Source organism: Ochlerotatus camptorhynchus, unplaced genomic scaffold, assembly GCF_037179485.1.
Source record: "Ochlerotatus camptorhynchus isolate MF236.1 unplaced genomic scaffold, CSIRO-AGI_Acam_v1.1 ptg000329l, whole genome shotgun sequence".
In the NCBI taxonomy this organism is placed as follows: domain Eukaryota; kingdom Metazoa; phylum Arthropoda; class Insecta; order Diptera; family Culicidae; genus Ochlerotatus; species Ochlerotatus camptorhynchus.
Genome location: NW_027040817.1, coordinates 2,582,005 through 2,607,589, shown reverse-complemented (window position 1 = coordinate 2,607,589; position 25,585 = coordinate 2,582,005).

Here is a 25,585-nt window from a genome sequence, read left to right as displayed (position 1 = left end):
GCTGTTTGGATATTGAATAGTGTAATAACCTGCAGAACAATCATCAAACAGAATATTACCATTGGAATTGCTTTGAGCATTATTTCATGAGCGGTGTTTTGCATTAAAATCACCAATAATGAAGAATTTAGACCTATGACGGGTAAGTTTCTGGAGGTCACCCTTGAGAAAATTCTTTTTCTGGCCTACGCATTGGAATGGCAAATAGGCAGCTATAAACGTAAGTTGTCCAAATTTTGTTTCAGCAGAAACTCCCAAAGTTTCAAAAACTTTGGTTTCAAATGAAGAAAGAATTTTATGTTTGATTCGTCTTTGAATAATGATGGCCACCACAGGGTCCATCAAGACGATCATTTCTATAAATCAAGTAATTTGCGTCCTTCTTAACCTTATGGTCAGGTTTAAGGAACGTTTCAGTTATAACGGCAATATGCACGTTATGAACTCGCAAAAAGTTAAATAGCTCGTCTTCATTATCTTTAAGAGATCGAGCATTCCAATTTAAAATATTTATTGCTTTAAAATCCATTACTGAATTTTAAAGTCATGACAATATTATTTGCAAATTTTACTCCAGTTTGAATAGCATCAAACATGGAGTTAGATTTAAGCATATCAGAAATCATGTCAATTAATGATTTCTGTAAAAATTCCATTTTAGGGGCGGTAATGCTTCCTAAGTCAAAATTGTCAAAATTTCCGTTAGAATTACTTTGGTAAGTATTTTGATTTCTACCCGCTGCAATAGCAGCATAGGTAGCTCCATTAACTCGCTGAACATTGTTAGCAGCGAGGGGAGTAGGTACAGATGAAAAATTTGAAGCAGGGGTGATATTTGTACCTACGGGTACGAATGTAGAATTTGTTCCTCGCTGACCGTTGTTAACAGCAGAGGAATTTGTACCTGTTCGGAAACGTGGAGCGTTTTCTACCTGTCGCTTAGAACGAGATTGTAGGATCGCTTTGCGAGTCTTACATTCCCAAAAATTGGATTTGTGGTTTTCACCACAATTTGAACATTTAAATTTCTTAGGATCTTCCTTCACAGGACAGTCGTCCTTTGCGTGAGAGGAATCACCACAATTCATGCATTTAGCTGGCATGTAGCAATTTTTAGTTCCGTGACCCCATCCCTGGCACTTACGGCACTGAGTGAGGTTTTGGAAATTTCCTCCAGTCTTCCTGAAGTGTTCCCACTTCACTCGGACATGGAGCATTAGGCTAGCTTTTTCAAAGGCCTTAAGGTTGTTTAGTTCACTAGACTTGAAGTGAACTAAATAAAAATCATTAGAAATCCCGTTGCGCGAATCGCCAGGACGGGATTTCATTTTCATTTTAATTACTTGGAGTGGCACAACTCCAAGTAATTTTGCCAGTTCATCTTTGATCTGATCCAGGGATTCACCACTGGGCAGTCCTTTCATGACAACCTTGAACACACGTTCAGTTTTGGTGTCGTAAGTAAAAAAATTGTGCTTCTTCTCAGTAAGATACTTGAGAAGACATTTAAATCCGTCCAAGGTTTCAGCCAATACACGGCATTCACCCCGACGTCCAATTTGTAGAGAAAACTTAACTTTCACGAAGTTCAAAAGTTCCATGCGAAGAGCATGGAAATCGGAAGTGGTTATCACAATAGGGGGAATCTTTTCCTTCTTGGCATTAAGCCGGGAAAGTTTACTAGAATTTTTCTTGGATGATGGATCATTCTCATCATCCGTGAGCAAATCAAATTGATTACTCAAATTAATTTCATCAGAAGGGGGGTCAAGAGTTTGCCCCTTTCTTTTGCATTTAGGTGCCATGGCGGCAGTAAATTTTTATCCAAATCGACTTCCAAGCAGATTACTATAAGAATCTGAAGGATCGAAGAGGAATTTTTCAAATCGATATCCAAGAAAGATTACCTCGGGTAGGGTCCAAACAAGGATCGAAGAGGAATAAAGTTGAACAAGGTAGAAATTTTACAGGTTGAGCACTGAAAAGTGCTGTTTAAATTTGTTGTAGCTTTAGGTAGTAGTAACACTTCCTTCAGCAAAAAGCAAATAGATCCGCACGGCAAGAGAGCACGATGCGGACTGATCAATAATATCAATGATTTCACCATGCACAAAACTATACTACGTTTGTTCCGATGCGTTATGTCGTTTTCGTTTTTGCGGTGTAGCTACACCGGTGCTACACTGCCGAACACCGAAAAAATTTAGGGTGTAGCTATCGGTTGCACCTTTGTTTACAAAGAAATGATGATGAACTGTCAATGACTCGCACTTATTGCTGCTTACACTACACCGGTGTAGTGTAGTAAAAACGAAAACGACATTAGTTCATTAGCTACGACATAAATCCTATTAGAGCGCATTGTATGCATATTTACGCTCATTGTTCTCAAAACAAAAGAAGCGCTCCTAGCGCATCCCCTTTTTCTCCGTTTATCCGTAGGACGAAGAAAATCTAATGGCGTTTCAATGCGTTTGGACGGAATTGAAACGCGTAGGACGAATTTAGAAGCAAGAAGCAGTGTTAGATTTTTAATAATATCTCAACATTGTTTGACTCTTTATCAAATCCAACGGTACGTATGGTAAGGTGGATAAATTTAGAAGTAATCTTTGATGAAAACATTCCATGTTTTGTTCAAACGCTTTCCAAAAAGCGTGGTAAAGTGCGGGATGTCCTTAGTAGGACTGAAATTAGATCAAAAACCCTACTCGATCTCCAATACAGCAAAGATCACGCTTTAACATTCCCTTCCCATTGCCACCTGATTGCAATGAGACGTGTCTCACGCCGTTATTAAGCCTTAAATATTTGGATTCTCTGAAAATTTTACAGTGAGAATGAACGGCCATTCCAGTCAGCCATTCAGTTGATTCATTGTGCAATTCCACTGGTTTGGATCAATCATGGAGTAGCAACTATTGCTAAGCGCAGCTTGTCTATGCAAAGCTAAGCTAATATGCGTGTAAGTTTGTTTGATATCATAGAAATTAGAACATTAGTAAAATGTCCAAAATAGTAGCAAAGTGCTATCAGCAATTTGAGCATTTGTTCTCATTTCTCCATCATGATCGTTGATACGCACCAAACGCTGTACTTTAATGTACAAGGAAAAATATTGAATGAAAGCTCCGAGAAAATTCATTCCACAAGCCAGAAGTAATCAAATCGAACTGTAAGCACACAAGTTAATGCAGAGTGCCACGAGAAATCTCACGTGTCGGCAAACTTTTCCACTTCACTTCACTGTTAGATACCAACAACGACGACGCCGACGACGACAACGACAATGGTTGGGCATAAAAAGCATCACGAGAGGCAAAAAATATATCGCTGAAACAAACTTATCCCATGGCTGAAACAAATGGCAAGAATGAGAATAACATCTTTTATGGCATTTGAGGGATCAACGATAAGCATCTCATATGACGCGACCGACTGGTGCTGGTGTGACGTAGTTGTGAGCACGTGCAAGTGGTGTAGCCGCTCTTGGGTGCCCTCCTTCCCTGGTTCCAGCCAACTCAAGTCCTTGAAAGTTGTACGCGTTTCTTCGAAAAGGGATGTCAGTTCCAGATATACCGAGCGGAAAAAAAAGTGCTGTCCCAAGAAGAAGCGGATGATTTCCATGGTTCAGTCAACGACGGTGCGGTATCTTTATGAGACCCTGGGGCAGAGAGGAAATCTTTTCTATTTTGTGCCAGCTCTAAAGTGTGTTTTGGGTAAAGTATTTTTGTTTTTGTTTACCTTTTGATGATACAAACGAAAGATGGATGACTTTTGTCTTGCCATTGCCACGAACCAGATCAATCTACGACTAAGGGACTCCATTGAGAAATGTTTTCATTCAAATTAAGAAGGATGCACAAGTCGCTTGAAAATAGAAAATTTGTAAAATATGTCATAAACTAGCTTAGCACAGAAGTAAATCAACCTCGAAAGTCGCATTTCATTGTTACCTTTGAACTTCCAATGGTGGCAAAAACATTGTGGCTCACCAGGTTGTTCATATTTCATATGTATCACGAGACCAATGTTTTGCCCCCAGTACACTCACGGTATTACGTATAAGTTCACCCATTGCATGTACCTTCGGTATGATTTTTTGTGAGGGTTCGTTGGGTTGGCTGACGATACCAGAAATATAAATTAAATGGTTGTTTTTCGCTCGAATGCAGATTTAACCATCGAGTTGGAGCAGTACACAGTACAATCATTATTATTATTTTTTAGCTTTCGGTACTATTGGCAAAGGGAATGGGCACTGGCTTACCAGCACCTACCAGGGTAACTGCTCCTATTTTGGACACTTGATTTTATTTTGAACCTAGTACCATGGAATCCAGCTGTCTTATTGGCATTGAACAAATATGAAGAGGTCGTAGTTAAGCGATAGGACCACAGTAGAAGTATGGGTTCGAAATAAGAAACAGTGACCCGTTATGCGATTCCGCTTCTGTGCTTTTTTTCTACGTCGTCCTTTTATACACAACACCGAAAATATGTACGGATTCCCGCTGCGAGGTAGAAATTAATTTTTGCACGGCTTTTGTATGCAATGTGTGCTGGCGACGACCACAATGCTTTGGCATTCGAATGGGATTGGCAACTCGAATGAGTTTTGTTGGAAAGTATGCTTTTCTCGTCGCAATTTCAATAGAGGTGAAAAACCTGACTGGGAGGAAAAACCAGAAATATGATTTTACTTTTGTTTCCAGTATGATCAATGCCATGTTTGTCCCCCATAACGCGGGTAGATCACCTCTCGAGGATGTGTTATGGTGTACGTTCTATAGAACTCGTTTTTTTATGTTCCCATGGGAACAAACAATACACAAAAGCAGAACATTAGGTACTAGGGTTCCGTAAATGGTAAATGAGTATTGGTCAATTATCAGTACCTATCATCTTTGTTTTTTATCACAAGGACTCCAGATCTGATGCAATGGATACCTATTATGGTGATGGTCCATCGCCTGCTCCAACTAGTCCCAAGTAACAATTAGGTTTTATGAGGGTTCAGAAACCATGATTTTGACTTTTAGACTGCTTTTAAACCTCAATAAAACTTGCAATATTACTTAAGGTTCAATTCCCGGTTCAAACGAGGAATGTTCAGAGTGAATCATAGTCGGACGGACCCGCTATGCCGTTCTAACAGCCATGACTCTCACACTTATGGTCACAAGTTCAAATCTCAACCCTTGACAAGCTACGAATTACCTAAAATGTGTTAAAGTGACTTTAATACAACTCCCCGATATCATTGTGTTCGCCACACAATGTGAAAATTGCATAAATGGTGCTGCCTTTGAATTATCATTTGTTATTTTCAATTAACAATTATGGAAGTGACCAAAGAACATTGACGGCTGGTGAAAACAAAAATCTAATTGGAGCGTAATAGCAACTTCTATGCTACATTAAGAGCATAATAAAAGCAAATAAGGAACTCAAACTGCTCAAAATGGTATGCATATCCCATCATACAAACCCAAACTCAAGCAAAACCGAATTACCGCACGTCATTTACCTGGATGCACATGATTGAAATCAGTTAGCGTAGCTAATCCAATAACAGACTTTGAAAGACGACAATTGTCACACAGCATGTGGTGGTATCTAGCAACCAGCTCTCAGTATTTACCCGCATTGGAAGGTGCATCGACATTTGCTTCATAGCTCCTTTAATGCACCCTAGATGAGGCGTTACAATCACCGACATTATCTCAGACGATGGACATTGAAGGTGTGCAACTGTGTATGTGTGTGTGTGTGTGTGTGTGTTTTTGCAAAATGCGAGTGGGCGTGTGAAAGTTATTTAGCAGCTTTCAATTATTAATGCTTCAATTCCCATTTTCCACATCAGGAAGCTCTTTGGTTTAATGCTTGATTATATGTAGTCCTCCTTTGTTCTTGCTACCGGCGAAATGCTGAACACCACTTTCTCGTTCACATTCTAAACAAACTTTGACCTAGCAGCAGCGCGGCCACAGTGTTTGTCTTCCAGTCCAAGCTTGAACAAAAGGACTTCCCGCCCGAAGGCTTCCGTGAAAAAATAGTGCACTGCCTTTTGTCCTGCTTATCGCTAGAGTCTTTTGCTCATTTGGTATTTATGGAAAAGTCGGACCATAGTCTATCTTGAGATTCCTTTGTGACAGAAATAAGTCATCATGCCATTCACTTTGAAGTTGACGGTATTAGGTGTGCCAGCAAAATATTGTTACGAATTGCTTCAGTCGATGTTACGTGATGTCACATTCATGGGTATGAAAAGTACCGGTATTAGCCATCTCAATGACTCTCAAAATGGGTGTGTTACTTCTTCAAAGGCAGAATTTTAAAAGTCAAGAAGCATAAAAACAGAAAATCTCCGATTCTATTGCTGTTGTGTTGATTTTTTTTTTCATGCTTTTACCGTGCAATACCGTCGTGCTTCGGGCCATTCCAGAGCATTAAAGCAATAGGAAATTTTATTAGCTCCATAGGACGAGTTAACGCTACACAAAGCCAGGCTGAAATCCCCCTATTTCAAGCCCACTCCATTCTTGGATGAGTGTAGCGAGAAAAAGAAAACCACCACCGCCACCCGTCAACCACCGGAAAGGACAATACGTGTTCCTCGTTTTGCCAAAGTGGAAAATGAGATTTGAAGACGAGAAAAAACGCAATCGAATGTTGCCTAGCGCAGCAGCTGGACAAAGAGCCCCCATTCCTAACCTACTGATGGGTCTGTGATGACTGAGGAGCACGCAGACAGGCAGGAAACGCAAGGCGAATCTAATCGATAGGAGTGCGAAAAAACCTTCAAGCCATTCACGAACCTGCCGGCAGCATATATGGTTGGATGGGATGGGGAAAACAGAGCGACATATACAATGCTTACATTGCAAATAAAAGCCGAATGTGTGTCGGAAGTTTGGGTGGGGCACACTATTGCGACGATGTGATGTGGATTTTTTCTTGTAGTTTTTCCCAGCCGAGCACAAACAAAAGATTTTCATTCGGCTATTGGATCCTGGCTAACAAGAGCCGGGTGGGCATTCCCCGTGACTCGTTCGACCAAATCGAAAGAAAGTGGCCTCCGGTGGCTTGTGGTATTCCAATTCTGTGCAGCTTCACCTCTTTCCTTCATCGAATATTTGCTTTGGCCTTTCGGGTTTTTGTTTTGGTTCCTCCTGGACCGACAGTTGAAACGGTTAAATCGAACCGAAAGGAATGCTTTTCTGGTGGTTGGGTGGGGTTGTGTGGTCTGTAGAAAATTAAGGGTTGTAATAGAGGTCGATATTGGGATTTCAGCCGTTTGATTAGAGGTGAAGATTGTTATGCCTGGGGGTTGACCCGTTGCAATTACTTGGGAATGAATCGTTTACCATCCTTGAACGTTGGAGCCAGCCCGCAATCATCTTTGGAATCAATTATTGATGCGAATACGTGTCGACCATTTTGCCATTGCAGCATTTTTTTTTCGTGACTCTGAAAGTGCATATTGCGCTCTTTGAGTCTTTGAAACCTGCAATAATCCAAAGTATCCTTGTTCTCGCATTGTTAATTTGATGTCGGATTTCATTTCACATTATGCCGACAACAAGTTTTGCAGAGAAATTTGGAAAACAGTCTAATCCTTCTTCGTTGTTAGCAATCATACGTTTCCTTTGCATCTGTACTTTAATTGAAGTTCGTTGATCATCGATTTGTTTTTTTTCCTTGATTTGTTTTCCGTCGATCTTGTTTTCCGTACTGAGAACCAATGCTACCGACGTTAGGGAGGCAGCTCCCACACCTGGACTCTACCACCTATCGATCCATCAACTAATGAACCGGGGACCAACGGCTCCGAAGGAAGGCGTGATCAGAGATATTATGCCTCAGAACATCCCGGCGGCGCCGACTGGGATTGAACCCAGGCCTGCTGGGGTGAGAGTTGTAAATTCACAGAGTTGTCAATTCACAGAGTTGTAAATTCACAGAGTTGTAAAAACACAGTTGTAAATTCACCCCAAACAATGCTAAAGTTTCAATGGACCATTGATCGATTCTCTTCATCTACTTTGTCTTCGTTCGGCTTTATCGAGTTTAGCATATGAGATAATGTTTATTATATATTAGGCTTCATACGCGTGATGTCTCGTCTCATGTCCAATCACTATTGTCTAAACGCTCACTTGTTCCGTGTGGGGTTGGGAGACAGCAATCTCTGTGAATGTGGACAAGGTTACCAGGACGCTGATCACATCCTTTGGTCTTGTGCGGAGTAGCGTGGAGTCAGATCACATTTTTATGATGCCCTTTGGGCTCGAGGTAGACAACCTAATGTTCCAGTTCTGGATATTTTGGCTAGACGCGATCTGGAGTTTATGAAACTCATATATGTTTACTCTAAGAATATTAACCTTAGATTGTAAGTTTTATTAACCTTGTGTTTAGTTTGTATTTTGTACGTGTGGGTTTTTTTTAATGTTTGTTTTCAAGATGAATAGAAATAATTTCATGCTTTAGGATTAATTAAATAGTTGTAACGTAAACCACATTTCAAACCTCCTTCTTCCCTTTTCCCATCCAAAAAATTGTAAATCTCCACTTACCTCGAGACAACCGCGAGTACTCAGTCCAGTTCCTTTAACTTTAAATATAAGACAGTAATAATGTATAACGGAAAGGATAACTCGGCTCTGTAAAGTTTATTCGATTGAGCCTGTACAAATAAAGAAATTTTTAAAAAATAAATAAAAATCCGTAATGTAAACACACATACACTTCACATGTCTATTCAACTTCTTCTTCCACTTTTTCATGACAAACAAATAATCGCTATACAGCTTTGTCGTGAAGATCAAGAAAGGAATGGGTAGAAATATGTTGACGAAATACTCGCTTTAATGAAAGCCGAGAACACCTCTGCACTTTCACGAGAAATCACTGGGATGTTGGATTGCTTGAGGTTGCAGCAGGATTCATTTTGTTACAAAATATGCTGAACTGATGTCCTAAAGATTCAATAGCGTAAAGGAGTTTTGCTTTAAACCCACTGTCGTCTGCTCAGTATGCAAAATCTGCCTCCACTAGGCCACCGAGCTTCTTATATCACAAAACAATTACGATCAATTTTCCGTTCAACTTGTTGTTACAAGATTTCGGTTCCGGTGTCGATAACAAATAGCAAGGACTAAGATGTGGTCAATTGATAACAACAACAAAATCCTGTTCTCCCAGTTTGAAGTAGTTAGGACCAGCCTTCGGTGGTAGATCTTATCATTGTATATTTATTTTGAATTGTAATTCCCATGAAATGTAATGATGACAGATAGTGAAGATAAGCTTTTTAATTCTTGAGAGTTCTTAACGGCGATATGCACCGTTATAACTGAAACGATCCTTAAACCTGACCATAAGGTTAAAAGAGACGCAAATTTTTTCATTTATCGAAATGATCGTCTTGATGGAGCCGGTGGAGGCGTTCAGATATTTATTTATTTACGTATCAAACAACAAATTCTTTCTTCTTTTGAAACCAAAGTATTTGAAACTTTGGGAGTTTCTGTCGAGACAGAATTTGGACAACTTACGTTTATAGTTGCCTATTTGACATTCCAATGCCTAGGCCAGCAACATAATTTTCTTAATGATGACCTTCAGAAACTTATTCGTCATAGGTCTTAATTCTTCATTATTGGTGATTTTGATGCAAACACCGCTCATGGAATAATGCTCAAAGCAATTCCAATGTTAATATTCTGTCTGATGATTGTTCTGCAGGTTATTACATTATTCAATATCCAAACAGCCCTACATGCTTTTCTTCAGCAAGAAATCCCTCATTTATTGATTTGGTCTTAACTGATTCATGTCAACTTTGCAGCCAATTAGCTATCCATGCTGACTTCGGTTCTAATCGCCTTCCAGTAACTTTTGAAATATCTCGAGAAATAATTTCTAATCCCAACAGCTCCACTTTCAATTACCATAAACTGATTGGGAGCAATATCGAACATTTATGGAATATAATTTCGATCCAAACATTCGTTTGCAAACCAAAGATGATATTACTTATGCTCTTGAATCTTTGACTAATTCTATTGTTGAAGCAAGAGCTGCCTCAATACCAAAATGCGTGGTTAAATTCGATTCAATTATAATAGACGACGATCTTCGGCTTTTGATCCGTCTGAAAAATGTCCGTAGGAGGCAAAGAATACGCGATCCTGCCATAAAAGTTATCTGGTGAGATTTGCAAAAACAAATTAAAATGCAATTTTCTAATCTGATGAACAAAGCATTTTAAAAAAATGATTTGAAATTAGACCCAAGTTCCAAATACTTTTGGAAGCTCACATTTTTTTTTTTTTTGAAAAAATCTCAACGGTTTATTTGAGCGCTTAAAGAAGCTGGTAAATTTTGATCACATGATATTGCAAGCTGTGATATCGCAGCTCTGAATATCAAGCTAACAAAACTCACCAACTGCAAATCTAACCAAACTGTCCTTCGACAATCGCTGGTCCAGTCACTAGAACCTACGCAGCGCTGCAGTCTTCGAAACAGTCTCTCAGTAGTAATCCTCACATTTCTGCTCATCAACGTAATAGCTCAAACCGTGCAACTCTTCCACGTGTCGAAAATGCTCTAGTTGCTCTCTAATGGGAGGTACTATCGCAGTGCTACAGGTAACTTCAGAATAAGAATCCAATCTCTCGAGGCAGTAAAGCCGTCCGGCTACTATCCAGCCGAATTGCGTCTCGTCAAGTAGAGGTCCAGGTCTGGGTAAGCGAATCCAACCACCACGCAAGGAACGAGTAGAATCCAGCAGTTCCGATAATCATGTCTACCCTTCGGAGGTGTTGAATTCGAGATCAGCAAGCGGGTCACCTTCCTTAGCACCAAGAACTCCATGGATTCCTGGAAGTCAGCCACTCAAGAACGAATTTCTGTTTTTACTACATGCTTTGCGTTGGTAATTGTGCTCTCAACCCCGGCGCTCGGGGGAGATGAAGCTGTTGACACAGGCGCTCACTTATTGCGTTTGGCTGTGAGTCTGTATCTAGCAGGGAACGGGCTATGTGCTCTTGGCCGTAGACGTCGACTATTATCAGCACTACGGTAGTAAGGAGCACACGACCTGATCGTTGATATTACTTCGGTAGCAGTCACATGGCGAATGAGTTCGACCCAAAATTGATTTTAGTTTACTCATAATCGCCAAAAGTGCAGAAGCTCAGCGATGAGTAAATTTGCCTCATGTTTTTCTGTGGAAAACCTCAACAAACTTTCGGAAAATGAGGAAAGTTGACGAAAATTTTACTCAGTTAAGGAGTAGTACCAATAGGCTCAGGGAATCCAAACTTTACTTTTCTCATATTCGGGAGTTTATTCCTGAACAAACCTGGAAAAACCTGGAAAAACCTCGAAAAACCTGGAAAAACCTGGAAAAACATGAAGCAAATATTCTCATCGCTGAGTTCCTGCCCTTTACGTGATATATGAGTATGTACCGTGAAACGGGGTAACATTGATAGTTTTTTTAAGCATATTCTAAATATTTTTTACAGCAATGAATGTTTTTTTCAAATTTAATTTTTTTATAACAAGTACTGGATCCAAGAGTTAATTCGTTAGTAATATTTTGACGGAAATTAAAGCATTTACACTATTTTTTTTTAGTTTTGAGACTGAACTTTAGTATTTTGATTTGAGATAACTTTGATAATGCTCTATGAATGTGAAAATGGAAAATGGAAAAACTAAACAAATTACCTGCTCTATGTATAATAGTATTATAATGGTCCACAAATATTAATTTAGAATCAAGAATAACTCCTAAATCTCTTATTTTGTTTCAAAGAAAGTTTGAATATACACAGAAAAAAATTCTGAATTTTAACTATCGCTTAAAATCTCTCTTCTTATGAACCCACTGGTAATCGAAAACTTTGAGAAGCTTCTTGAGCTAAACCCTCAAACTCGTTGTATGTCATTGTATTACGTGTACATAACTCAGGATGTCAGCCCTTCACAGCATAATCCCCATCGTGTATGCTTCTCCGACTTCGGCAATTCAGTTAGTTTTGATTTATCTATGACGCGGGAGATTCGTGGAATCCCAGAACATCATCGTTCCATGATTGTTCCGTCAATTTATGCTGCAAAGTTTGGCCAAGTTGATTCCACAAGATCGTTCTTCACAGATGGATCACTAATAGAGTCGTCCGCTGGTTTTGGTATTTTTAACGAATTTCATAGCGCCTCTCGAATGCTTCAAGCTCCTTGTTCCGTATATGTTGCTGAACTGGCGGCAATACACTATACGCTAGAAACGATCGCCTCACTTGCACCAGATCACTATTTTATTTTTACGGATAGTCTCAGTTCTGTCGAGGCTATTCGATCCATGAGGCCGGTAAAGCACTCCTCGTATTTTCTCATGAAAATACGAGAGCTTCTGAGTGCTTTATCTTTAAGATCTTTTGTCATCACCTTTGCATGGGTCCCATCTCATTGCTCGATTCCGGGCAATGAGAAGGCGGACTCACTTGCTAAGGTGGGCGCTATGCAAGGCGATATTTACGATCGACAAATTGCCTACAATGAATTTTTCTTCATTTATCGTCAACAGTCGCTCGCCAGCTGGCAAAATAAATGGAGTGAAGGAAGTTTGGGACGATGGCTATTCTCGATCATCCCTAAGGTGTCGAAGAGTCCTTGGTTCAAGGGGTTGGATGTGGGTCAAGACTTCATTCGTCTGATGTCTCGCCTCATGTCCAATCACTATTCGTTAAACGCTCACTTGTTTCGTGTTGGGCTGGGAGACAGCAATCTCTGTGAATGTGGACAAGGTTACCAAGACGCCGATCACATCCTTTGGTCTTGTGCTGAGCATCGTGGAGTCAGATCTGAGCTGTGCGATTCCCTTCGGGCTCGAGGTAGAAAACCTAATGTTCCAGTTCGGGATATTTTGGCTAGACGTGATCTGGAGTTTATGAAACTCAAATATGTTTACTTTAAGAATACTAACCTTAGATTGTAAATTTGATTAACCTTGTGTTTAGTTTGTGTATTGTGCGTGTAGTTTTTTTTTTAATGTTTGTTTTCAAGATGAATAGAAATAAGTTCATGTTTTAGGATTAATTAAATATTTGCATAATAAATCATATTTCAAACCTCCTTCTCCCTTTCCCCATCCAAAAAATCGTAAATCTCCACTAACCTCGAGACGACCGCGAGTAATCGGTTCAATTCCTTTAACTCTAGATTTAAGACATTATTCATGTATAATGCAAATGATAACTCGGCTCTGTAAAGTTTATTCGATTGAGCCTGTACAAATAAATTAATATAAAAAAAAAAAAAAAAAAAATCTCTTTTCGTTTAATATTGAGCTATACTTGGCACAAACAGCGAAATCGTTTACAAGCTTGCATACAATATTGATAATTTTTGCGGTATTGCGCTTAAATTTACACGAAATATCGCGTAAATTTATTCCAAATCTTGCGTTAATTTTATGTGCGCTATATCTCGCATAAATTTACATGAATTTTTCGAACGGTGTACTGAGAGGTAAGCATATATCATCAGTAAGAGACGTGTGTATGTGAGAAAATTTACGAAAAAATCTAAGGGCACCAGTGGGATTCGAACCCACAATTCCGATTCAGTACACGGGTGCGTTGTGAATTATACACACACTACGAAAATGTCATGTAAATTTCGGTTCCCTGAGACCAACACATGTAAGCGGCCTTTTTGACATAAGAATCAGTTGAAAGAAACGAGAAAATCAATTCAATCAAACGTTTTGTTTGTCGACTTGCGTATGTTTAAGTTTGAGAACACTTAATTTTACATGAAATGATGGTTTACGTTCCATGATTTACGTTCAATATGGATTACGTCTCGTGTAAAAGTAGTTATTTCTGACTGAAAAGTTCGTTACTCGACGAAAAGTACATTTGATTGAGCTGAATTTCGTGTCTATTATGATTCAATTTTATGTCAAAATTGACGCTCGTATATGTCAGTCTCAGAGCACTTAAATTCACATGAATTTTTCTTAGTGTGCAGCTCATTTTTATTGTGCATCCTTACATGCTGAAGTAATTCCAGTACAGTATGAAATGGAACAGTTGAGCTGCCGACCCACTATGGGGCATTTTCATACAACCAGGCGGTCAAAAATATTTCTATCATTTTTTTACAATTTCTGCTATTATTCTTGCTTTGTTTCATCAATATAAGGTGTGCGTTATCACTTTTCAACATTTTCACGACCAACTTTTGAAAAGGGCCTAACTTTTGATTAATTAAAATTTATTTTTTACGATTTTATAACGGTTACAGCTTCAAGCTTGTTTTCAGAGAATAAAATCTATTGAACAAAGACAACCTACCATGGTTTTATTGGGGGGAGCACCGTAAAAATAAAAAAATAAACCTTTTTTTTTTGGAAATATGTTTATTTTTTTCAACAAATCTTCTGTAAAAAAAAACAAATTTTTTGTAAAGCTGTGTCGTCACATGTTTTTTTCTTTGTTCATATAGTTCTTTGAACGGTTTCGTTACCTTCCATTTTTTGATATCCATTCTGTATGCAATATGCAAAAGGCATTCGAAAAATCTTTTCCAAGCATGAAGTGGAGATATGCCGTAATGCAAGGCTTCTTCGTTTGATATAAATCATTCCTCGATTTTCTCTGCATCATTCATTACATTTGGTGTTGCCCCACATATTGGACAATTCTGCATCGACGAATTTCCAGTGATATAAGTTAAAACTTTTCCGTCTATCATACTGAGGACAAAATCAAAACCAACAAGTATAAACTTGCCGTTTGAGAGTTCAATTTTCACTGGCGTTAGTTCACTCATTTCTTTTTCTACATCCTGTTTTGTAGCCAGAATAACTTCTTTACTCTCTTTAATGAATTCAAAGATGAATGGCCTACAAAATCGAATACTTTGAGGCATGGGATTAAACCACATAATTTCCTTTCGATCATTGTACATGAACAACTGAATTGGTGTTAAAGTGGACGAAAATACATCTGAATCGTCCTGACATCCTTCTGGTAGCACTTGATGATATTGCGAATATCCAGTTGATCCGTCCATATACCCCAGCTACATAGAAGAACCAGTTCTGTAGAAACTAGATCGTTGCTATCCATATACTCGTTGAGCTCTGCATCAATTATTTGGACGATTCGTTTCACTGTATTTTCCATCAGCGCCTGGAGTTTCACTCTTATTTTCAATGCACTTTCTTCGATGAATTCACTAGGAGGGGCGCATATTTTATCACATAGTAAGGTGGAAATCTTGAAGGTGATTCACTATGTATTACTTCGTATTGAAATCTACTCAATCCAGCCTCGATAAGTACACTAAAAGCCTCTTCTGGTGACATCATTCCTCGTTGATCAGTTAGTTGAGCCAGCATGGTTTTAGAGCTTTTTTGGTTTTTTTAAAATATGCCCAATAACTTTAACTAAATTAAAATCCTTTCGATTATAAGCGGTCCGTCTTGCAAATAACAAAGCTTTCTCGATGGTATCGAATTTTGGATCAACTGCTTCTTTATCGATGACGCGACGTTTTCCTCTTTCACTCAAATCCAAGAAAGGTTTTGAAGGTCGTCCACGTTTTGTTCCCGAGGCCGAGGTTGAGGCAACACATTGCTTCTGTTCGATGAATTCCTCGATGCCAAATTCTCCAACGAGCCAATTCCGAAAATACGACTCAAATCGCTCTTTCGTGCGATTAGCTTCATGCCATTTGTTGATGTATTTAGTAACGATTTTATGGATCTTTTCATCGAGACGTTTACGTTTTTCCACCGAGATGTTATAATTTTCACAAATGAATTCAATGGCTCTGTGAACATTGTCACTATGGCTTAATTTTGCGTCTAATAGATTAATAATGGTTCTATTATCCATGCTCACACTTGGTCTCAACCGTAAATTTGAATTACACTGTAGTAGTTTAAATAAAAGCTACACAAAATACACTTTGGCTTCAAATTGACACTACAGTAGGTTAAGTACAGACTTAGGTATAAATTAAACTCATCCGCGCATATGCGTAGGTACATACTTACGCATATGCTTCTATAATCGTCATAACGCAGGTACTTACTTTAGAATAAAGCATAAACGAATGTAGTTTTACGTTCATCCAACAGTGAACTTTATGATAATGATGACTTCTTTTTGTTCAAAAACTTAAGCCCTTTTTAAAAATTGGTCATGAAATATTAGAAAATGTTCTTTAACAGTATATTTCGACTATACCAACCGAATGTAACTCCAAAAGTTGCAAAATAATTGTTGAAAAAGTTTGTTTCCAAGCCGGCTCTTGTACAATTTGAAATCTCCTATAATAACCGAAAACTTTCCAATCGCTTATTTTCCAATGGGGCAGGTTCGGGCAGGCAAACTCTTCAGTACTTGTTAGAGTACACTCAAAACTTCATCCAGAGCTGAGAATTAGCCTGGGAATGTGCGAGACTCGAAAGTTTGTGATCAATAAAGTTAAATTTTCATTAATTTTCATAGTTGAAGATGCTAATTTCAAATAACAGACTGTAGTGGTAATTTTTATACGATAGATGGAGTAGATGAAAGCATAGAGTTGATAGTTCTGTTAGAGTACGGCAGTGTGAAGATTGAATATAGATATTAGAATAGAGAGCTTAGGACAACTTTTAAGGAAGGTACAAATCGGTTTTTTCATCTCTCTTTACCAAACTCCCCCTTTGGAGAGGGATGGTGAGGGGTGTCCCCCCCGCCACCACTGGCAAAAAGAGATGAAAACCGACCCGCTCAAGTACCAACTGTGTGTTTGAAACAGTTCTACCGATTTTTTACCGCACTTCAATTGTTATTCGAAGGAAGGCATCCAGTCGTAGGTTTGGAAATTGCAAATATTGCTTACCCCTACCACGATATGTGCTCCTGTCCCGATATGTCAAGTCGACGATGACAGGAGCACATATCGTGGTAGGGGTAAACAATAGTTGCAATTTCCAAACCTACGACTGGATGCCTTCCTTCGAATAACAATTGAAGTGCGGTAAAAAATCGGTAGAACTGTTTCAAACACACAGTTGGTACTTGAGCGGGTCGGTTTTCATCTCTTTTTGCCAGTGGTGGCGGGGGGAGGGACACCCCTCACCATCCCTCTCCAAAGGGGAGTTTGGTAAAGAGAGATGAAAAAACCGATTTGTACCTTCCCTTAAAAGTTGTCCTAAGCTCTCTATTCTAATATCTATATTTGGAAGCGAACCAGCCTAAGGCTGAAAGCCTCCTAAATAAAGCTAAATTAATTAATTAATTAATATCTATATGCAATCTTCACACTGCCGTACTCTAACGGAACTATCAACTCTATGCTTTCATCTACTCCATCTATCGTATAAAAATTACCACTACAGTCTGTTATTTGAAATTAGCATCTTCAACTATGTAAATCGTTGACTTCACGTAGAAGTAATACTAAAACATATAGTCAAAGTATTAATTTTCAATTATTTTTTTTTTTTTCTATTTTTATTTTTAAATTTTTTTTTCTCCATCAAATTTCTAAATGGATTTTATTTTCGGAAAGCTTATTAAATTACCTTTCCAACGATGCATAATGATGTGGTAGTTATATGTTAAATAGTGGATGAAATTTTATTTGAGTGGTAGTGTATTTTTGCGGCAAAATTTGTACTTTTCTTACTCTTTTTTGACTTCGACATCCGATATCTCAGAAACTAAAACTGCTAGAAGCTTGAAACTTTCAGATTCTCTTAGTTGAAATATTTACTATCGACCAAAAATAACGAAATAAGGATTAGTGAAAGTCGATTTTTTTGATTTTTGACCGCCTGATATCTGATAGTAACCTCCGTCCACCGGGCCGTAGCGATGAGTATCATCAATTACTTTTTGATTTAAGGTTTAGCGAGTTGCAGTCAATTTAATTGTTTGTAAGAAAGTTTGAACATACTGAGAGGTAACAAACTTTCTTACAAACAATTAAATTGACTGCAAGTCGCTAAATCTATATAGAGCTGGAATTAGGGCGTAACAACTTTTGTAAACAATGACTTCTCTCGATGATCTCTAGAAAGCCAAGGCTCTCTCACTCAAATCAACGTGACCATCTGGTAGGGGAAGACTTCCCTTTCCCGTTGGTTATGTTGGTTTGCGTGGGCGTGCCTTGAGTTTTAAGAAATAATCGAGAGAAGTCATTGTTTAGAAAATCTGTTACGCCCTGATTCCAGCTCTATCAAGAAATAGTAAATCTCATATTTTGTAACACATCTAATTTCCTAATATAATACGGGACGACGACGGGTGTGCTTTCGCGAGAGTGAAGGCCGGCGCACAATGCATGCGTTTTCGGGTTTTTTGACGGATAATGCATGGGCTAACTGTCAAAAAAAAACCTAAAAACGTATCTATTGTGCGCCGGCCTTGACGTTTATTTGATCCGTTTCTTTGCACGGGTGTGTTTTTTTTTTGTAACTAGCGTAAGTGTGCCTGCGATTTGCATTGAGTGTCCGAGATTGTAAGTAATCTGAAGGATGCCTCGCTGGATACGCCCAAGACTAGACGGGCAGTAGCTGGTGGCCGTGAACGGTTCCTGGGGAAAGTACTAGATGCGACCCTCCTCCCAGATGACCATGGCAATACAGGAAGTATTACAACAAAGGTAATTGCTATTAGATATTTTGCAAACAGTGACAGATAGCGGACATGAAGAACCAGTGGAGGTGCCGGGTAAAGGTGTTTATCCTAGACAAATGGTAAGTTACAAATTCGCTGTTGTCGTTGTCGTAGGCGCCGTCGCAGTCGCTGTCGTAATCGCCGTCGTGGTCGTAGGCAATATTGTTAGTATATCTAAAACTAACCACCAACCGCTGAAAATATGAATTATCGCGTATTTCTGTTGTTCATTACATGCCAAGTGAAATTCGAGAACGTAATTTCATTTAAATAGTTTGTTTAACCAGGTCTTAAACAATCGTCACGTCGGTCATAGCTTGTTATGATTGCCTGAACCATGCGTAAAGAGAAAATCGGAACATTTAACGTCGCGTGAAAGTGGATCTTAATGAAGGCCTCTTTCGTATCTTAAGGATTTCAAAGATCGTCGGTTGCAGTGGCTTAATTACTGAGCAGAAAAACGCGGTCCTTGGTCCTTTCATATCAAAAATGTATGGTAAGATCGCTTGTTTATCGTGTATTTTGCAAAACTTTTCGTTGTCGTCGGTTCCGGGTTTGAATAGTTATAAAAACTTGAGTAACGCTATAATGTTATATGAGGGGCTCGGTGGCCTTAGAACAACCGGTTTTGCTTACTGAGCAGAACATCATGAGTCTAATCTCAAGCCCATCCACATTCAAGATTCGTCAATCGTTTTATTGGTTAACATGACTACATGGTAATAACAGCTACTCGATGATTAAAAAGGAGCTCATCTGCCTAGTGGCAAACGTTTTTGCTTACTGAGCAGAAGACCTTGGGTTCAATCCCAAGCTTCTTCGCGTTATATGATTGTTAGGACATCAATTCAGCTTATCGTTTACCAAAACGAACCCTGCTGCAAACCCAACCCTATTACCCAATTTCCCACTGATTCCTCGTGGAAGTGCAGAGGTGTTCTCGGCTTCCATCAAAGCAAGTGCCACTTCAACACATTCCTACCCCTTCCTTTCTTGACCTGTGTTCGGGCGCGGCCGGCGCTGGTATTGCCTAGTTTTCAGAACTCCAGTTTTAACACATTGAGGATGATTGCTAGTCCCAAGCATCGTCTATTGGTTCTCTGTGTAATTACAGCTGGTCTGGCAATAACAGAGTAGCAACCGTAGGCGGTCAATCATGCTCATGCTCATGCTCTAATATCCTAATATAATACGAGTATTTGGTTTAGTCCATTCCAGCAAATTTTTGCAAACACATTCAAATAATTTTTGTTTTATTATTTAGTTATTTCTTAAAATAACTTCATGTTGTCGGCAAACATAAAAATCCTGAGATTTCTTATTATTAGTAAGATGTCATTAACATATAAAATAAAAAGAATGAATCCTTAATGCGATCCCTGGGGAATCCCTGATGTTACATAGATCGAATTTTAATTTTTTCTCATTTAATCTGACCATTTTCTGGCGATTAGTTAAGTCCGATTTGATCCAGTTAATTAAGTTTACCTCAATTCCTAGTGTTTGTAGTTTGAAAATTAACATGGGAATGTCCAGCTTATCAAAAGCTTTTCTGAAGTTAGTATAAACAGCTTCAATTTGGTTACACAGAAAAAAATTTTGAATTTTAATTGTGATGTAAACATTCATTCACGTAAACTTGTATTTAATTTCACGCAACCGAGCAACTTGTAAACAATGTTGTTTACAAAAATGGGCTTTTGTTTACAATATTTGCTACATTGCATGAAATGTGTCAAAACTTTACACGATAGATATTTAATGTAAACTTATATATACGCTCTATTTATGTGCATCATATTGAACATAAATTTACACTACTTTTTTGAACTGTGTTCCTTTATCCACTGCATTAAATGAGAAATGAACAAACTCCAGTAGATTTGTGATAGTTTAACGACCCTTAAAAAACCGTGTTGTGCAGCTGTTATTCTGTTTTTTTATTTGAGTGAAGATATTCTTGTTTATGATAAATTCAAAGAGCTTGAGTATACACAAGATGATGGTGATCCCACGGTAGTTTCTTATATCAGATTTATCACCAGATTTATAAATGGGAATTGAAAACGACTTCTTCCATTCTGTTGGGAATATTACAGTTTCAAGTGACATATTGAATAGCCAAAATAAATAAGATGTTAGTTCAACTGTCAAGTTTTTTGTTAGAAACTTTAGTGGAGTCAAGATCTCTCAGGCCTGTCAGAATATCTTGAACATCAATGTTATTGACACCAATATTTCTTGAAAAATCAGGATAGTATTGAAAATATTCATAATCGCGATCTTCGCCTGTATAGTTTCTAAATGTTTCTTGAAAAAAAAAGTGGCAAAAATATTTCAGATATCTTTCGAGTTATTACCATCTTTGCCATCTAAATTCATTTGTGATGGAAAGTTGATTTATTTTTAGTTTTGACATAATTGAAGAAGTTTCTTGGACAGGATTTAATATTATTTTCAGTTTCAATATTGTAATCCAAAAGTGCCGAAACAACAGCTTATTAAGTTGAAAAACATTTAGGTACTTCTCTAAATAACTTTGAATCATTTTTTTTTTTTGTAGATTTAGTGAGCCTTTTGTCTCCGATTTTTCAAGTTTATGGTTTGTAGATTGAACCAAACAGGATTTTTAGAGCAATAACCGCGTCTTTTTTTTCTCGTAACAGGAACTTCCTCCTGAATTACTTATATCAAGTATGAATAAAAAATCTCTATCACACATTCAATGTTTTCTCTCAAAATCAACAATTGAGCAAGTAGAAGAAAAGCTAGAACGATACAAGTGATTTTTGAAATTCTTCCATAGTAATTCCCATAAATATTTCAAATCATTGGCGTGACCTCTAAAAGCCTTCATGAATCTTTACCATGTTTTGCACAGGTTCATAATTCCGGGATATTAATCGAACTGTGTGTGTGACCTATCAGATTTTTTTTAATGAAGGACCCTAATTCCCATAGAACAAGATGCTTGCTAAAATGATGTTGCCTTTCCTAGTCAAATATGAGGTTCATGTGCAAGTATCTCGTTTAGGAATAAATCGATTTCCATTCACGTACAATTTGGTTGGAATCAGTGATCACAATGGTTTCCGAAATATATGTTAAACACGCAATGGAACGACTGATACAAGCGTTCACATAGGTACAATTACCGGATGCTAGCAGAAAATCGGAACACGACACCCTCGCAGCAGCTCACCGCGTCGGACTGGCTAATAAAGTTAATTACAAAACTTTCACTAGTGCTCTCAGCCACTGAAATGAGGCCATAAATTCTGGAAGATATTTACTTCGCTTCCTCACACGGAAGGAGGTTAGCCGCACGCAATGAATGAACCACGGTGGTCCAAAGGCGATTCATTGTAATGTGCATGCAAGGCGGAGGAGGAGTGGGCAAAGTTGCGATTAAGGCACAAATTTCACGCATAAGTGTTGCTCGTTTAGCACAACATTAGCTAGTAAACCAATAAACGTATATACATACATAGGGGCAATGGCTCTAATGTTGGCCTATGGATCTAAGATTGAGCCCATCGCTAAAAATCAGCTATTTATCAATTTTATCTAGATAAACGCGTCATTGGGACGATACTAATGGATATTTTTGGTCACTATTGAAAATTTAGTCGATTGCTGAATTTATGTATGGGCCCAAATTATGAGCATTTAGGCCGACATTACATCCATTTCCCCTATGTACATTCACATGGAACAGCAGTGAGAGGGTGAAAAGGAGAGTTACGCAAGCCGCTATTAATACCCATGCGGGTGTCCGCGTTCACCGGAAGTACCGATGGTGCGTTTGAGTGTGAAACTAATGAGCACAACTGTGCCCAAGAGGATTACGATTTTGTGGATATTCCGAGGACGAGGACAAACGATGATCGGAAGGTGAAGCTTAACGAATACTCTGGCATAAATAATTACTATTGGAAGTAGTTTGTAAAACAGTTTGTCCTGTCAGGTGCCGTTCTAGCTGATCTAATATTTATTTTCAGAAATGTTGTTGAATTTCCAACAAACTTGGGTGCTTCAATTTGCGTCAAATCAGTGGAAAAATGAAAACACTCTGTTGACCATAATTCAACTAATCATGGCATCGAATTATTAATGAAGCGGATAAATGGCACTCCGGTAAACAAGTCATAAAGCACCAGCTGCCTGCTCGTAAACATACTAATCAAACTGTCAGTCAAAATTATTTCGATTGATGATGAGATGTTTATTGGATTTAGTTTTCGTACTTTCCAATCATGCTGGAATGGGTCAGTGAATTCTAAATTTGTTTGTTCCGAGAATGTTCGCTTTTTGAAGCGCCTCACTATTCTATTGATGTCAATTAAAATTTGTAATTATGTTTTCGAAACGAAAAACATCGGCACCATCATCAAAATAACTTGTTATGTTTCCTGGAGCACAAAATCGATTTGTTCTCAAGTGTACTTTGGATGTCAGAACAAATCGAAATCAATTCTCCTAGAAGGGAACAGATAATCACAACCAGCCCAAGGTGAGCTTATGAATAATATTAACTAAGCTATTTATCTGGATTGCCAGTAGGATTTTCTACAACTGAAGCACATTAAACAACGCCAGGCAAGGAATCAGATTCCTGCTAGTCACAGGAGCTGAAATTTCTCAAAGCGACAGGCGTAGAGATTAAGTTTGATTAGTCTCCTGGCAGGCAGAGTTGATAGGCGCATGCAACCGGGTTGGTAGTTTAAATCAAGTTTTACCAGGAAGAGCTGATGTGTTGTCCCAGTCACATCCTTCATAGAGAATGAGACAAGGGGAACAGTAGACATAAGACCATGATAAGCCAGCAGTCTGAGATGTTGATTTATTACCATAGTTCTGAGTTCAGTGCTGCTGTGGACCGATGGTATAGGGAATTCACAGAGCAAATATTATTTGTGTTGCATTGACAAGATTGGAATGTGATCGAACAAGCACCATAAATTGTCATCTTTTACTGATTGACAAGGCAGTGAACGTTGATGTATTAAAGGTTGCATCGTAATTCAAAGTATTTTGCAAGGTATTGACAATCAGTTCTAGATAGAGCTGGAATTAGGGCGTAACAGCTTTTATAAACAATAACTTCTATCGATGATTTCTAGGATTTTAAGCCACGCCCACGCAAACCAACATAACCATCGGATAGGGGAAGCTTTTTCCCACCGGAGGAAGATGTTGGTTTGCGTGGGCGAGCCTTGATTTTCTAGAAATCATCGAGAGAAGTCATTGTTTACAACTGTTGTTTCTTTATATTAGTCTATGGTCTGGTGACTTTCAGCCATTTTTTTTAAATTATCACCATAGTGTACAAGGTTTCTTACTTCAGCGATGAGAGTGGGTGCCTTACAAAGCTTTCTGAGATTTTGACATAATTGCAATTCGTGTACTACACCTAACCGGGAAATTTACGATTATGTTACAGGTTCGTTTAAAAGATATGTATAATTTGCAATTAATCAGTGCGGGTTTAGGACGATTGGCATACGGTCGTTTGGCTGAATACAGAACTGGTACGGGTTTTCTATTTTGTTTACTAATACTTATAAATTTTTATGAAAATTCTCGGAATTTCGCGCTCCCAGGCGTAGTGATTTTTCGATATTGACAACGCTTAAATATATTTTCCGGAAAATTTGGACTTGGAGGACACAGAGAACTACTTGAAAGTGATGAAATGTGACTTTAGTTTCATCTGAATAGATAGACATGTTTATGTTCCCTAAGCTTTGGTTGCTTTAGATTGTGGAAGTTTGATAATAATGCGAAATTATATTTTTATCAATTTGTCTTTGTTGTTCGATGGGCAGTTATAACGAGCTTTACTGTTTGAGTTATTTTTGGAGCTATGAATAAAACATGTCATGACATTATTTTTACTTCTTTTGAGAGCTGCTTGCTTTGCTCGTTTCTGATACCATTATATTTAGAGTTTTCACTTTAAGCTCACTGTGACTAAGAAGTTCAATGGCATTATGTTGCTATCTCCGTATCTAGTTAAGGGAAAGGTGATAATCGCTAGCGAACAGCATGTCACAGATTTCTAGACACGAATGTAGATCATTTCTTTAATGTCATTACGGATTTTTTTTAATGTCATTACCGTAATTATGTATGGACCCAAATTAGGGGCATTTAAGCCGACATTACATCCATTTTCCCTATCTTTATAAAATTTCTTTTAACCTAGGTAGACCAAAGTTTGTTTTGGCAGGTAAGCAAGATAAGTTGATGTTTATGCGCAAAGGGTAAGTCTACGTTCCTTTGGGTTTGGCATTGGATACAACGGTTAGGGTTTAAGTTATTGTAAAGGTTTCTAGATCGTAATTGAAACACGTCTGGTTATGATTAGTAGTACATACATAATAAAAGTATTATTCAATATCAATTTCATACAACATCCCCTTCTTAACCGTGAATTTAATTTATTCCTAGATCCTTAACAGCTTCAGTGAAACGGTCATCAAAGTGAATACGACAGATGACAGTATCATAGACGTAACTCTAAGATCAGAAGGTTCCCAAGAAACGTGCTCAAGTTTTTTGCTTAGCTCTGGTACTCTCTTCGGTTCTAAGCTAATCGATGCACCCCTCAAAACATAGGAAAATCCATGAACCCCGCATTTTATCTGTCAAACTTTCATAGCAAATTTCGACTAGAATGGGATACGTTCATCGATGTACATGAAGCCGATAGGCTAGTGCAGTGTGAGCCAATTTAAAATCGTTAGTTTCCACCGGTTGGCGGTAGTGTTTTAGTGACGATGTTTTACAATAAAAACTATTCAAAGTTTTTTGTCTGTTTCTCTGTGATATAATATTTAGGTAACGTTAAGATGAAATCAAAACATTGAGAAATA